This window comes from Natator depressus, chromosome 1, assembly GCF_965152275.1.
Source record: "Natator depressus isolate rNatDep1 chromosome 1, rNatDep2.hap1, whole genome shotgun sequence".
Taxonomy (NCBI): domain Eukaryota; kingdom Metazoa; phylum Chordata; order Testudines; family Cheloniidae; genus Natator; species Natator depressus.
Window position 1 is genome coordinate 111,646,669 of NC_134234.1, and position 12,354 is coordinate 111,659,022.

Here is a 12,354-nt window from a genome sequence, read left to right on the forward strand (position 1 = left end):
GTACTATGGCAATTAGTCATAATTTATGGTATTGGTAAAAATAATAGACGTCAGTGTTTGAAAGCTTTGGAATAGTTGTAGTAGTAGATTAAAGGAGTATGCCTTTAATCCCACTGAAATGCAACAGACTGAAGGATGTTTCCCCCTTAAAAACAGAGAATGAGACTCCTCTGAAAAAGACCAGCTGTCAAGAGTGGCAATATGCAGTATTCAGTAGTTCTGTAGTACAGCTGTCTAAGGTATGTCCACCCTGCCAAAAAAAAAAAAAAAATCAAAGGCAGCAAGTCTTAGAGCCTGGGTTAACTGACTTGGGCTTGCATATAGGGCTAAAAAATACCAGTGTAGACATTCCCACTCGGGCTGGAGCCCAGGCTCTGAAGCCACTTTCATGCCAGGTTTCAAACCCAGGGATCCAGCCCAAGTGTTAATGTCTACACTGCTATTTTTATCCCCATAGCATGAGCCTCAGGCTCTGAGACTCACTACTTCTGGGTTTTGGTTTTCTTTTTTGCATTGTAGATGTACCCTCAAGGGCTACTAAAGCCATATTACCTATTATTAACACCCTCTCAAGATTAAAAATAATAATATTCTGTGGCTGATACCAGTCACTTATTATGGGAATGCAGTACTAGAAGGGATAAAAAACAAGGAATTCACAGAGAATGTCATATTGGTTTGAAATGAAGATAGAACAGGTGCCATGTATTAAGGATACCTTTTTATTACCATTTTGAGCTCTACTGAGAACAGATAGCGTAATTCTGAAGGGGAGAGGGAAATAAAAGTGATAGAACAATCACCAAATCAAATATATTAGAGATGTACTCTTAGATATACAGTAGAATCTCAGAGTTATGAACACCTCACGGAAGGAGGTTGCTCGTAACTCTGAAATGTTCATAACTCTGAACAGAACATTATGGTGGTTCTTTCAAAAGTTAACAACTGCACATTGGCTTAATACAGCTTTGAAACTTTACGATGCAGAAGAAAAATGCTGCTTTCCCTTTATTTTTATAGTAGCTTACATTTAACACAGTACTATACTATGTTTAATTTTTTTTTTTTTTTAATCTCTGCTGCTGCCTGATTGTGTACTTCTGGTTACAAATGAGGTGTGTGGTTGACTGGTCAGTTCGTAACTCTGGTGTTCGTAACTCTGAGACTCTACTCTATTATCTTTTAATGTCTGCATACATATGCATGCAATTTTTTAGAACTTTATTTTAGTTGGCTTTATTTAAGTAAATATTGTACAAGAAAAATTCACTATTTGGTCACCTTTGGTCTATATGTGTGACTCCCACTGACATCAATGGGAGTTGTGTGCAGGGACTGAAGGTACAAGATAGACTCCATGACTCTGTGAAACCTCAGTGACCCGTTTACTGATTCAACCGTTTTAAGTAATGTGAGCTAAGGCCAGCAGGAACCACCAAAGCATCTAATCTGACTGACCTCCTGTATATCACAGGCCACCACCCAGTACTCACACATTAAACCCAACAACCAAAATTAGACCAAAGTTTTACAGCCTACAGGAGACTAAGCTATTGTGTGCCCCTGGCAGAGAATAGGAGGGACCGAGGTGCACCAATGCTCAGGGCCCCTGCAATGGCAGTAAATTGAGTAAGTGAGATAATGCCAGCAAACCCTAATGCCAGTTAATACCAGCAAGCAACCTGCGCTCCATGTGGCAGAGAAATGTGGAAAAAACCCAAGGTCTCCCCCCAATCTGACATGGGGGGAAATTCTTTCTCAACCCCATGTGACAATCAGTTAGATCCTGAGTTTATTGCATCAAAGATTCTATATGAAATTTTCCTCAGTTTACAAGTAAAAAGAAGGGTTTATCTAGCTGCCAGCCTAGCAAACTCACCTGGTGATTTGAAAGAAATCTCGCTTCACTGTCTCCTCATACATCACCAACAGTAAGGAAAAGTATGAAGGTTAAATAATGGCCTCAGTCACACCTGCGCAACCTCACGGAAGACTAATGGAGTTGCACAGGTATAACTGGGGGTCAATCTGTAAACAATGAGGCTGCACAGCTGTCACTCGGGGCATGATTGGAAGATACTGTGTTTGCACAGGTGGGAGTGAAAACAGAATTTGGATAAGAGGATTCTATTGCTAAATGGCTGATGCATGAGAAAGAAGGGACTCATTTGACTTTCACATCCCTCAGTGATTTTGGAGGGCTGGCAGTTAGAAAAATATCATGTTACTTGTAAACTGAGGCGATTGGATATGAAATTACTGAGAGAAAATAAACACGGAACCCCCACTGTGCTATTTTTACAGGCTCGGGCCCCATTTCTTAGAGAAGACCCACAGGCTGCTCCTAAGTAGCTGTGGAAAGCTGTTATAACCCAGGGCTGCTCTGCCAGACCAGATTATTTGGAGCATCTTGCCATGCCTCCTCACACCTATCTTCTGAATGGGGACAGTGAGGTGGAATGGCGTGTGGGCAGCTCCCTGCCAGGCAAAGGCTCTTTTACACAGGGAGTAATTCTCAAGGGGGAGAGCCTCAGTTTGCAGAGTAGAATGGCAGTTAAGAAATGTCATACATATAGCTACCAAGATGATGGGCCAAATTCTGTGATCTTGACCTAGGGATATATCTTGCCATCAGTGCTTTAGCAGAAATACCTCATGGAATCAGTGGCCCTCAGTCCATAATTAGACAAAACTCTATTCTATAGTAGAGCTCTGCCTGCCGCTACAGTGAGCCCGCACACCACTTGCCTCAAATAAGGCAAGAGAGAATTATATAGCTTTATCTCTGGATTTGCAGTACAGTAGCTCCTCGCTTAACATTGTAGTTATGTTCCTGAAAAATGCTACTTTAAGCGAAACGATGTTAAGCAAATCCAATTTCTCCATCAGAATTAATGTAAATGGGGGGGTTAGGTTCCAGGGAAATTTTTTTCACCAGACAAAAGACTGTATTTTTATTATATATATATATATATATATATATATACACACACACACACACACACACTGTGACAGGGTCGGGCCAGATGGCTATAGGAGAGTAATTTTTTTTCTGAAGTAAAAGATGTTTTCTTATTTGCATAACACACTTACGAAGTAAAAACAGCAGCATATGCAATGTGTAACACAGCAACCAATCACAATTGTTTTCTCATTAGCTTCAGGGGACGGAAGTGTTCAAGCTTGCCTGGGCCCAGAGCGGGGGGCTTCCTCGACTCTCGTGGTCTTCCACCCCTTCGAGTTACCTGGCGCCACGCCCGAGTGTCACCAACAATTCCCTCCTCTGAAAGCACCCAACAAGAGGGGCAGGCTGTGGGGTGGACAATCCGGGGGGGGGGGCGGGGGGGCACGTGCACCCACGTGTGAAAGGAGGTGGTGGTGGTGGTCGTGTCCGCAGCAGCAATGGCTGGGGCTGGGGTCCCTTACTCTCTCCCCAAATCAAAGATCAGACAAAGGGACCCGGACGGGGACACCGAGCAGAGAACCTCGGACAGCACCCACCGCTCCTCAAAAGCATCAAGGGAGTCAGTGGACGCCGCCCAGAGGAACTCCGCCCGGATACGTGAACGGACCGAGGATCAGAAAATGGCCCCACAGTCACAGGAAACTCCATCGGCCAACCTCCTCTCTCTGGTTTTATAGATGGTCATTTTAGCCAGGGCCAGGAGGAGGTTAACTAGGAGATCCCGTGACTTTGTGAGGCCACGGATGGGGAGTGCATAAATAAAAAGGTGAGGGGAAAAATGTAACCAAAAACATAATAGGAGATTTGTGAGGAGCTGGAACAGGGGCTGCAGCCTGGCGCACTCCAAATATACGTGCGCCAGGGTTTGCCTCACACCACAAAAGGGACAAGTATCTGGGACGGGGGTGAACCTTGCCAAGTACATGCCAGTGCTCACAGCTCCATGAAGGAGCCGCCAACTAATGTCCCCAACGGGCCTCGGAACCAAGGTGGAATATAGGCTGGCCCACCAGGGCTGCACACCCTCCAAAGGTGGCAGAAGGTCTCACCACTTTGTGTCGGGGCGGGACACTAGGGTGAGAGCATGAAGGGTGTGGAGCACGAGCGTGTATAGATGTTTCCTTGGCGCGGTTTGGAAGCGTACCAGCTGTAGTTCATGCAACCGGCTCGCAGTGAAGGGGTGAGGGGGTCGATTGGGTCTGCGGGGCAGGGGTCCAATTAAAAGGTCCGGCGGGCCTGGGGTAGAGGGTGGGCGGGGCATGCCCTCGAGCAGGACCTGGTTGAGGTAAGCTCGAGCAGCAGACGGCAAAGCAGCCTTCGCCTCCTGAAGTACGTGCCGGGGGGTGCGAGGTCTGGAGAGCCCCATGCGCCGGGCAAGCGTCAGGGGATCCAGCCAGTCTCCCCGGTCGTAGTCCAGGAGGTCTCCGACTCTCGTGACTTCTGCCAGGATCAAGCTCTGGCGCACCGAGCAGGACTCCACCACCTGCACACGGAGCTGGGGGTTGTGTAGCAGGGGCTCCGCGAGGAGATCTACCCCCTCGGTGGCCACCACGGACCTGGTCATTAAAAACAGTTTCCAAGTCCGGAGGACGTCCTGGTAGAAGACCGGCAGCCCCGAGAGGTCTCACGGAAGACCTCCCGGATGAAGATAAAAGAGCTGCCGGTCATATCGGAGTCCTCGGATGCGGCACAGGATGGCGTTCGCCAGTGTGCTCCACGCCGAACTGCCTGCACCATAGAGGAGCCTCTGTAGGGCCTGGAGGCGGAAGACACGGACCTCAGTGTGTAGACACTTCAGGCCCTGTCCTCCTTCCTTCAGGGGTAGATGAAGAACCCCTACAGGGGCCCAGTGCATTCCTGACCAAAAGAACCCCAGAATTGATGTCCGGAGGTTGGTCAGGAAACCCGGGGCTGGGACCAGGGTGTTGAGCCGGTACCAGAGCGTGGACAGGACTAGTTGATTAAGCACCAGCGCTCTCCCTCAGAGGGAGAGACATCAGAGTAGTCCCGTCCATTTCCAGAGCCGCTCTATCACCCCGCCCTCTAAATTTTCCCAGTTTTCTGGCGGAGAGGGATGCGTGGCAGAAAGGTAAACGCCGAGGTAGAGCCGCGGACCCGCGCTCCACTGGATGGTCTGAAGCACGGGTGGGAGGGAGCTCGCCTGCCGCCAGTCTCCTACCGCCAAGCCAGAGCTCTTGACCCAGTTGACCCGGGCGGAGGAGGCTGCTGAATAGATAGCCTGGCAAGCCTCCACCCGCGCCAAGTCGCCGGGGTCCTGGATCACGAGGAGCACGTCATCAGCGTACGCCGACAGGACCAGCCGCAGCTCCAGCTCCAGCAGCACCAACCCTTTCAACCTCCTGAGGAGGAGACAGAGGAAGGGTTCAATCGCCAGAGCGTACAGTTGGCCCGAGAGGGGGCACCCCTGCCGTACTCCTCGCCCGAAGCTGACCGGTTCGGTCAGGGTCCAGTTAAGCTTAACCAGACACTCTGCGGAAGTGTACAGCACCCGGAGAAAACCCACAAACTGGGGTACGAAGCCAAATGTCTGCAGAGTGCTCAGGAGGTACCCGTGGTCCACCCTATCGAATGCCTTCTCCTGATCTAGGGACAGGAGGGCGAATGACAGACCATCTCTACGCCCGAGTTCCAAAAGGTCCCAAACCATAAATAGGTTATCAAAGATACTGCGGTCCAGGACAGTGTAGGTCTGGTCTGGGTGGATCACGTCTGCCAGCACAGACCCTAGCCACAGCGCGATTGCTTTTGCTACGATTTTGTAGTCTGTGCTGAGGAACAAGACGGGATGCCAATTTCGTAAATCGCAGAGGTTCCCCTTCTTCAGCAATAAGGCAAGCACAGCTCGCCTGCACAAAAGAGGGAGGACCCCGCTCTGCAGAGACTCGGCCCAGACGGTGACGAGGTCTGGGCCGAGGACATCCCAAAACACGTGGTAGAACTCCACGGTCAGCCCGTCCATGCCTGGAGACTTATTAGTGGGCATACAACGGAGGGCTTCCGAGAACTCGGCCAGAGTGAGAGGCAATTCTAGCTAGTCTTGGTCACTCACGCTGATGGTAGGGAGCTCCTCCCAAAGCACTCTGCAAGCGCTAGGGTCGGTCGGATCCGGGGAAAAAAGTTTTGCGTAGAAGGCTCGGGCCCTCCCACACATCTCCGCCGGTTCCGTGAGGGGGGTGCTGTCTTCTGCCTGGAGGCAGGTGACGTGTTTCTTAGCCCCCCTCGTTTTCTCCAGGGCATAGAAGAAGCGGGAGCCCTTGGTGCAGCCCCATGGTCCACTAAAACGGACAAGCAGGGTGCAGACCCCCGACGGGGTGCCTGATGGACTGGAGCTTCTAAACCCGCCTCAAGCTATGAGGCGATAGGGGGCGGTGGAGGGAAGATAGCAGCTCCTAATGGGTCTGGGCAGGAGAACACAAAGGCCGCTCCCTGGGGGTTATCAGTTGGGAAAGGGAAGGAGACAGCCCCGGTGGCGGCAATAAAATTGCAGGAGGTAAATTGGATAGGGGTAGGGGCAGGGGCAGGGGCAGAGGTGAGGTTCTGGGTTTCGGGAGGCAAGCAGCTGGATGGTGGGTTAAGGGGGTGGGGAGGGAGCTCTCAGTGATACCGGGCATGGGCTCTATGGTGGATTTAGAGCCACAGCATCAGGAGGTGGATTATCTTCTGTTGGGCCCCTGCCCGGGAAGGAAATCGATTGCTCCGCACCAACGGGGGGGGCCCTGGCGACTCATGTCCCGGCTGCATGGCGCCGGCTGTCACCTGAGCAGGCTCGGTGGTCGTCAGCGGGGTGCCATCAGCAGCCGGGTCGATGGAGGAGTCCAGGGGCTCCTCAGAGGTGGGAGCAGAAGCAGCAGTTAGGGGGAGGGAGCATGGGGAAAAGAGGGATGGAGTGAGGTCGCCCAAATCGAGGTTTGCTGGGAAAAGTTCGTCCTCCCCCTGGGCAACCGGGGTCAGATCTAGGGCCTCGATCTCCTCGAACATGGAGGAGAGGTCACTTTCCGTCGCCCCGGGGTTCTCCCCGCTCGCACCCGCCACGACAGTTGCCTCGGGGTTCATGGGGGCTTCGGGTAGTGTCAAGACAGAAGGGGCTTCCTCGAGGCTCTCAGAGGGGAGGGTCTCCCGTGGAGAGGAGACACTACCTTCCGGTGCTACCACGTCTTTCCCGGCTGACACCGGTGGATGGGACGCACTCGTGGGCAAAGCGGAAGGTTCGGCATCGGTGCCCCCCTTCCTGGTCTTCCGGGGGGCCTCCGCCTCAGGTAGATGAGGTGGAGCTCGAGCCTTCCGCTTGCCTCGCTTCCTCTGGACTCAGGCCCAGCCCTCCATGGCATCATCTGCGGGCTGGTTAGCAGGGGTCATATCCGGGGGTAAAGGCGATGGCTCAGGGACTTGGGTGGGGGGAACGGTGGGGCAGCATAAGGGAGGGAGGATTCTCCCTGGGGCAGGCTCTCTCCCATGCCTGGTGGTATCTCTGCCACACCCTCCTCCATAGGCCTCACCAGATTGTCAGCAGCGAGGGCGGGGTTCTCCCGCTCATCTGAGCATTGTAGGGGAGGTGCCCCATGGGCGGGTTCGGGTATCAGGCAGCCAGGGGCGTCGGCAATGACGGGGCCGATGTCATGCCGGGTCTCGGGGATCCCAGATGCCCCTCCTTGCCGGGCTAAGGGGCAGTCCCTCCGGACATGCCCTGATGCCCGGCAGAGGTAGCACCGGGCTTCCCCCGTGGAGAAATACACCTGGTAACGGGCCCCTTAGTGGGGAACTAGGAAGGATCCCTCGAGCACCTCTCTGTCACGCGCCGCCGATGGCAGTAGAAGCTGCACTTGCCGGCGGAAGGAAAAGATGTGACGGAGGGTGGGGTCCTTGCAGCCCAACGGGAGAGGGCTGATGACAGAAACAGGTTTCCCCAGGTGGAAAGGGCGGGTAAAAGGGCAGCATTGGGGAGAAAAGGAGGGACAGAGGTCAGGACCAGGTGGACGCCCAGGTCCTCTAGCGGCTCTAGGGGGACAAACACCCCCCCCCACCGCCAGGCCCCTCTCCACCGCCTCCTGGGGGGCAGCCTCCGATGCTAAGAAGAAGACGACCTTCCCATACATTTGGGAGGCCACCACCATGGCCGAGGGCCCCACCGCCCTCACCAACGCCCGCACGTAGGTCTCCACGTGGGGCGAGGTGGGCACCAGGAGGCATCGGACACCGTGCTTCCTTGTCATGGTGGGGAAGGGGCCCCGGCCGCTGTTGATGGTGGCGGAGGCGGTGGGCGGGAGAGATGACGAGGCGGCAGGCGGGGGGGCTGCCGCCGCCCGGGCATACATCCTGGGGGGTGAGGGAGGGACACCCACAGAGCTGGTGAAGGAGGCAGCGGGGAGGGACGCCGTGGTTGGTGGCGGGGCCGCAGCGGTGGGGGTGGCTCCTGCCACAGAGGGCTTGGTGGTTTTAGCGGGGCCCTTTCCCTTCTTCTTGCCCTGGCCTTTCCCGCCAGCTGGGGAGGGCTCCCCTAGAGTCTGGGGAGGCGGTGGGCATGGCAGCGGTGGAGATCACCCCAGTGGCCTCCATTGCCGATGCCCCAGTGGGGGCGGTGGCAGGTGGTTAACAGGAGTTGGGGTCAGGTAAAAAGGGACAGGCTGTGGGATGGGCAGTTCTAGGGGGGGCACATGAACCACCGTACGCTTGTCCAGAGAGTCGTGTTTGGTTGGCTCGTGCTTCTGGCCCACATGGTGGAATCAGCTAAGTCCAGTGGCAGATGTTAAAAAGCCAGCAATGACGGTGGAGAAGGCAGTTGTGAAGATGGTAGTGTGGGGGTTGGGAGGACACAGATGGATCGGGGGGCAGCTCTGTGCCATACCCCCTGTGTCCCTACAAACACAATCACGACACAGTCAAGGCCTCCCCCCACACGAGAGCACAGTTCGAAAGTTACTCAGTCTTGGGCCCCCTCCACGGAGATTTATAAGTTCCCCAGGCAGTGTTCCTCTGGTAGACGGCTGTTTCTCTGTCTGTTCCAGGTTTTCTTTTTTGCATTCCAGAAATGCCGGAGCAAGTGATAAGATTCCTCTCAACCGGAGATGGGTCCGCAGACAAACAGCAAGCGGCTGGGTCTGGGGGCTGGGTCCTTCCACTCCCCCGCTCTGGGGAAGCGGTCCGGTAGGCCCCCCCCCTCTCAGGGGTGGTTTCAGCTGGAGCAGCAGCAGCGTCCAAGGGCGGGCGGGGTGGGGAGGGGCTAACAGTCGGCTGGCAGCTGGCCAGCACTCTAGCAACAGCGGAAAAAGAAAAAAACAACAAAAGGAAAAGAAAGGGGGGAGAGCGTCTGGCCCAGTCGGGGGGGAAGCTGAAAGCAGGGGCAAAAAGCAAGGAAAGCCCAGGCCAGAGGGCAGCAGCAGGAGAGCAGGCTAAGTAGGTCCCTTTTCCCTGGGTAAGGTAACAGGGAAGGTTTTTTTTTTTTTTTTTTTTTTTTTTTTTTTTTTAAAACAGAAAAGAAATTTATTTGTAACAGTTACAGAGATTACAAAAAGATAAAGAAAAACTTAGCAACAAAACAACGCAATCAGAAGGTATAACACAACAGCTTTCAGGAGGGAGAGGTGTTCAGGCTAGCCCAGGCCCAGAGCGGGGGGGCTTCCTCGACACTCGTGGTCTTCCACCCTCCTGAGTTACCTGGTGGCCTAGAGCGGGGGGGCTTCCTCGACACTCGTGGTCTTCCACCCCCTCGAGTTACCTAGTGCCGCGCCCAGGGTCACCGACCCTCCCTCTCCTGAGAGTGCCCGACAAGATGGGCACGGCTGCGGGGTGGGTGGCTGGGAGGGAGGGGGGCACATCCATGTATTATAAGACCCCTCCTAAATAACAATAATGATGGTATTCACAGCAGCTAACGGCTGTGGCTGGCGTCTCTCGCTCTGTCCCTCAATCAGAGGGTCAGACGGAGGGAACCGGACGGGGTCACCGAGCAGAGAACCCCGGACAGCGCCCACCGCTCCTCGAAGGTGTCAAGGGAGTCGGTGGACGCCGCCCAGAGGAACTCCGCCCGGATGCGTGAATGTACTGAGGATCGGAAAACGGCCCTACAATCGCAGGACGCCTCATGAGCCAACCTCCGCTCTCTGGTCTTATAAATGGCTGTCTTAGCCAAGGCTAGGAGGAGGCTAACCAGGAGATCCCGCGACTTGGTGGGGCCACGGATGGGGAGTGTATAGATAAAGAGGTGAGGGGAAAAATGAAGCCAAAAGCGCAAAAGAATGTTTGTGAGGAGCCGAAAAAGAGGCTGCAATCTGGCACACTCTAAATAGACGTGCGCCAGGGTTTCCCTCACATTACAGAAGGGGCAAGTCTCCGGAACGGAGGTAAAACGTGTCAAAAACACGCCCGTGCTCACGGCCCCGTGAAGGAGCCGCCAACTGATGTCCCCGACGGGCCTCGGGACCAAAGTGGAGTACAGGCTGGCCCACCGAGGTTGCTCCCCCTCCAAGGGTGGTAGGAGATCTCGCCACTTTGTGTCGGGGCGGGACACCAGGGTGCGGGCGTGAAGGGTATGGAGCGTGAGTGTATATAAATATTGCCGTGGTGCAACTTGAAAACCGACCGGTTGCAATTCATGCAGCCGGCTTGCAGTGAAAGGATGAGGGGTGTGTTGGGATCGGCAGGGTAGGGGCCCGATGGAAAGGTCCGGCGGGCCTGGGGTAAAGGATGGGTGGGGTGCGCCCTCGCGCAAGGCTCGGCTGACATAAGCCCGAGCAGCGGGGGTCAAAGCGGCCTCCACCTCCTGAAGCACGCGCCGGGGGGTGCGAAGGCTGGAGAGCCCCATGCGTCGAGCGAGCGTCAGGGGATCCAGCCAGTCTCCCCGGTCGTAGTCCAGGAGGTCCCCGACCCTCGTAACTCCCGCCAGGACCAACCTCTGGCGCACCGTGCGGGACTCCGCCGCCTGCACACGAAGTTGGGGGTTGTGTAGCAGGGGCTCCGTGAGGAGATCTGCCCCCACGATGGCCGCCACAGACCTGGTGGTTGAAAACAGTTTCCAGGTCCGGAGGAGGTCCTGGTAGAAATCCGGCAGCCCGGAGAGGTCTCGCGGAAAACCTCTCGGACAAAGATAAAAGAGCTGCCGGTCATATCGGAGCCCATGGAAGCGGCGTAGGAAGGCGTGCGCCAATATGCTCCACGTCGAACTACCTGCACCATAAAGGAGCCTCTGCAGGGCCTGGAGGCGGAAAACGCGGACCTGAGTGTACAGACACTTCAGGCCCTGCCCTCCTTCCTTCAGGGGCAAATGAAGAACTCCAACAGGGGCCCAGTGCAATCCTGACCAAAAGAACTCCAGAATCAATCTCCGGAGGTGGGACAGGAAACCCGGGGCCGGGGCTAGGGTGTTGAGCCGGTACCAGAGCGTGGACAGGACTAGTTGGTTAAGCACCAGTGCTCTCCCCCGAAGGGAGAGACATCGGAGTAGCCTCGTCCATTTCCTGATCCGCTCAATCACGCCGCCTTCCAAATTTTGCCAGTTCTCCGGCGGAGAAGGGTGCGTGGCAGAAAGGTAAACGCCGAGATAGAGCAGAGGGCCGGCACTCCACCGGATGGTCTGAAGCGCGGGTGGGAGGGAGCTTACCTGCCGCCAGCCCCCCACCGCCAAGCCAGAGCTCTTGACCCAGTTGACTCGGGCGGAGGAGGCTGCTGAATAGATGGCTTGGCATGCCTCCACTCGTGCCAAGTCGCCCGGGTCCTGGACCACGAGGAGGACGTCATCGGCGTACGCCGACAGGACCAGCCGCAGCTCCGGCTCCCGCAGCACCAACCCCGTCAACCTCCTGCGGAGGAGACAGAGGAAAGGCTCGATCGCCAGAGCGTACAGCTGGCCTGAGAGGGGGCACCCCTGCCGCACCCCTCGCCCGAAGCTGATCGGTTCGGTCAGGGTCCAGTTGAGCCTAACCAAACACTCCGCGGAGGCGTACAGCACTCGGAGAAAACTCACAAACTGAGGTCCGAATCCAAACGCCCGCAGGGTGCTCAGGAGGTACCCATGATCCACTCTATCGAACGCCTTCTCCTGATCGAGAGACAGGAGGGCGAACGACAGACCGTCTCTCCGCCCGAGTTCCAAAAGGTCTCGGACTAGAAAGAGGTTGTCAAAAATGCTGCGACCCGGGACAGTATAGGTCTGGTCTGGGTGGATCACGTCCGCCATCACGGCCCCTAGCCGCAGCGAAATTGCTTTCGCTACGATTTTGTAATCCGTGCTAAGGAGTGAGAGGGGACGCCAGTTTCGTAAGTCGCGGAGGTCCCCCTTCTTCGGCAGCAAGGCAAGCACCGCTCGCCTGCACGACAGAGGGAGGACCCCGCCCTGCAAAGACTCAGCCCAGACAGTGACTAGGTCTGGGCCG

At 55.4% G+C, this 12,354-nt stretch overlaps 1 protein-coding gene across 1 annotated transcript in view; it reads left to right on the plus strand.

Moving 5' to 3' along the window:
* Nucleotides 1-12,354, plus strand: part of EDAR (ectodysplasin A receptor) — a 116,421-nt gene that overhangs the window by 56,226 nt on the left and 47,841 nt on the right. The gene's annotated exons all lie outside the window — the stretch shown is intronic.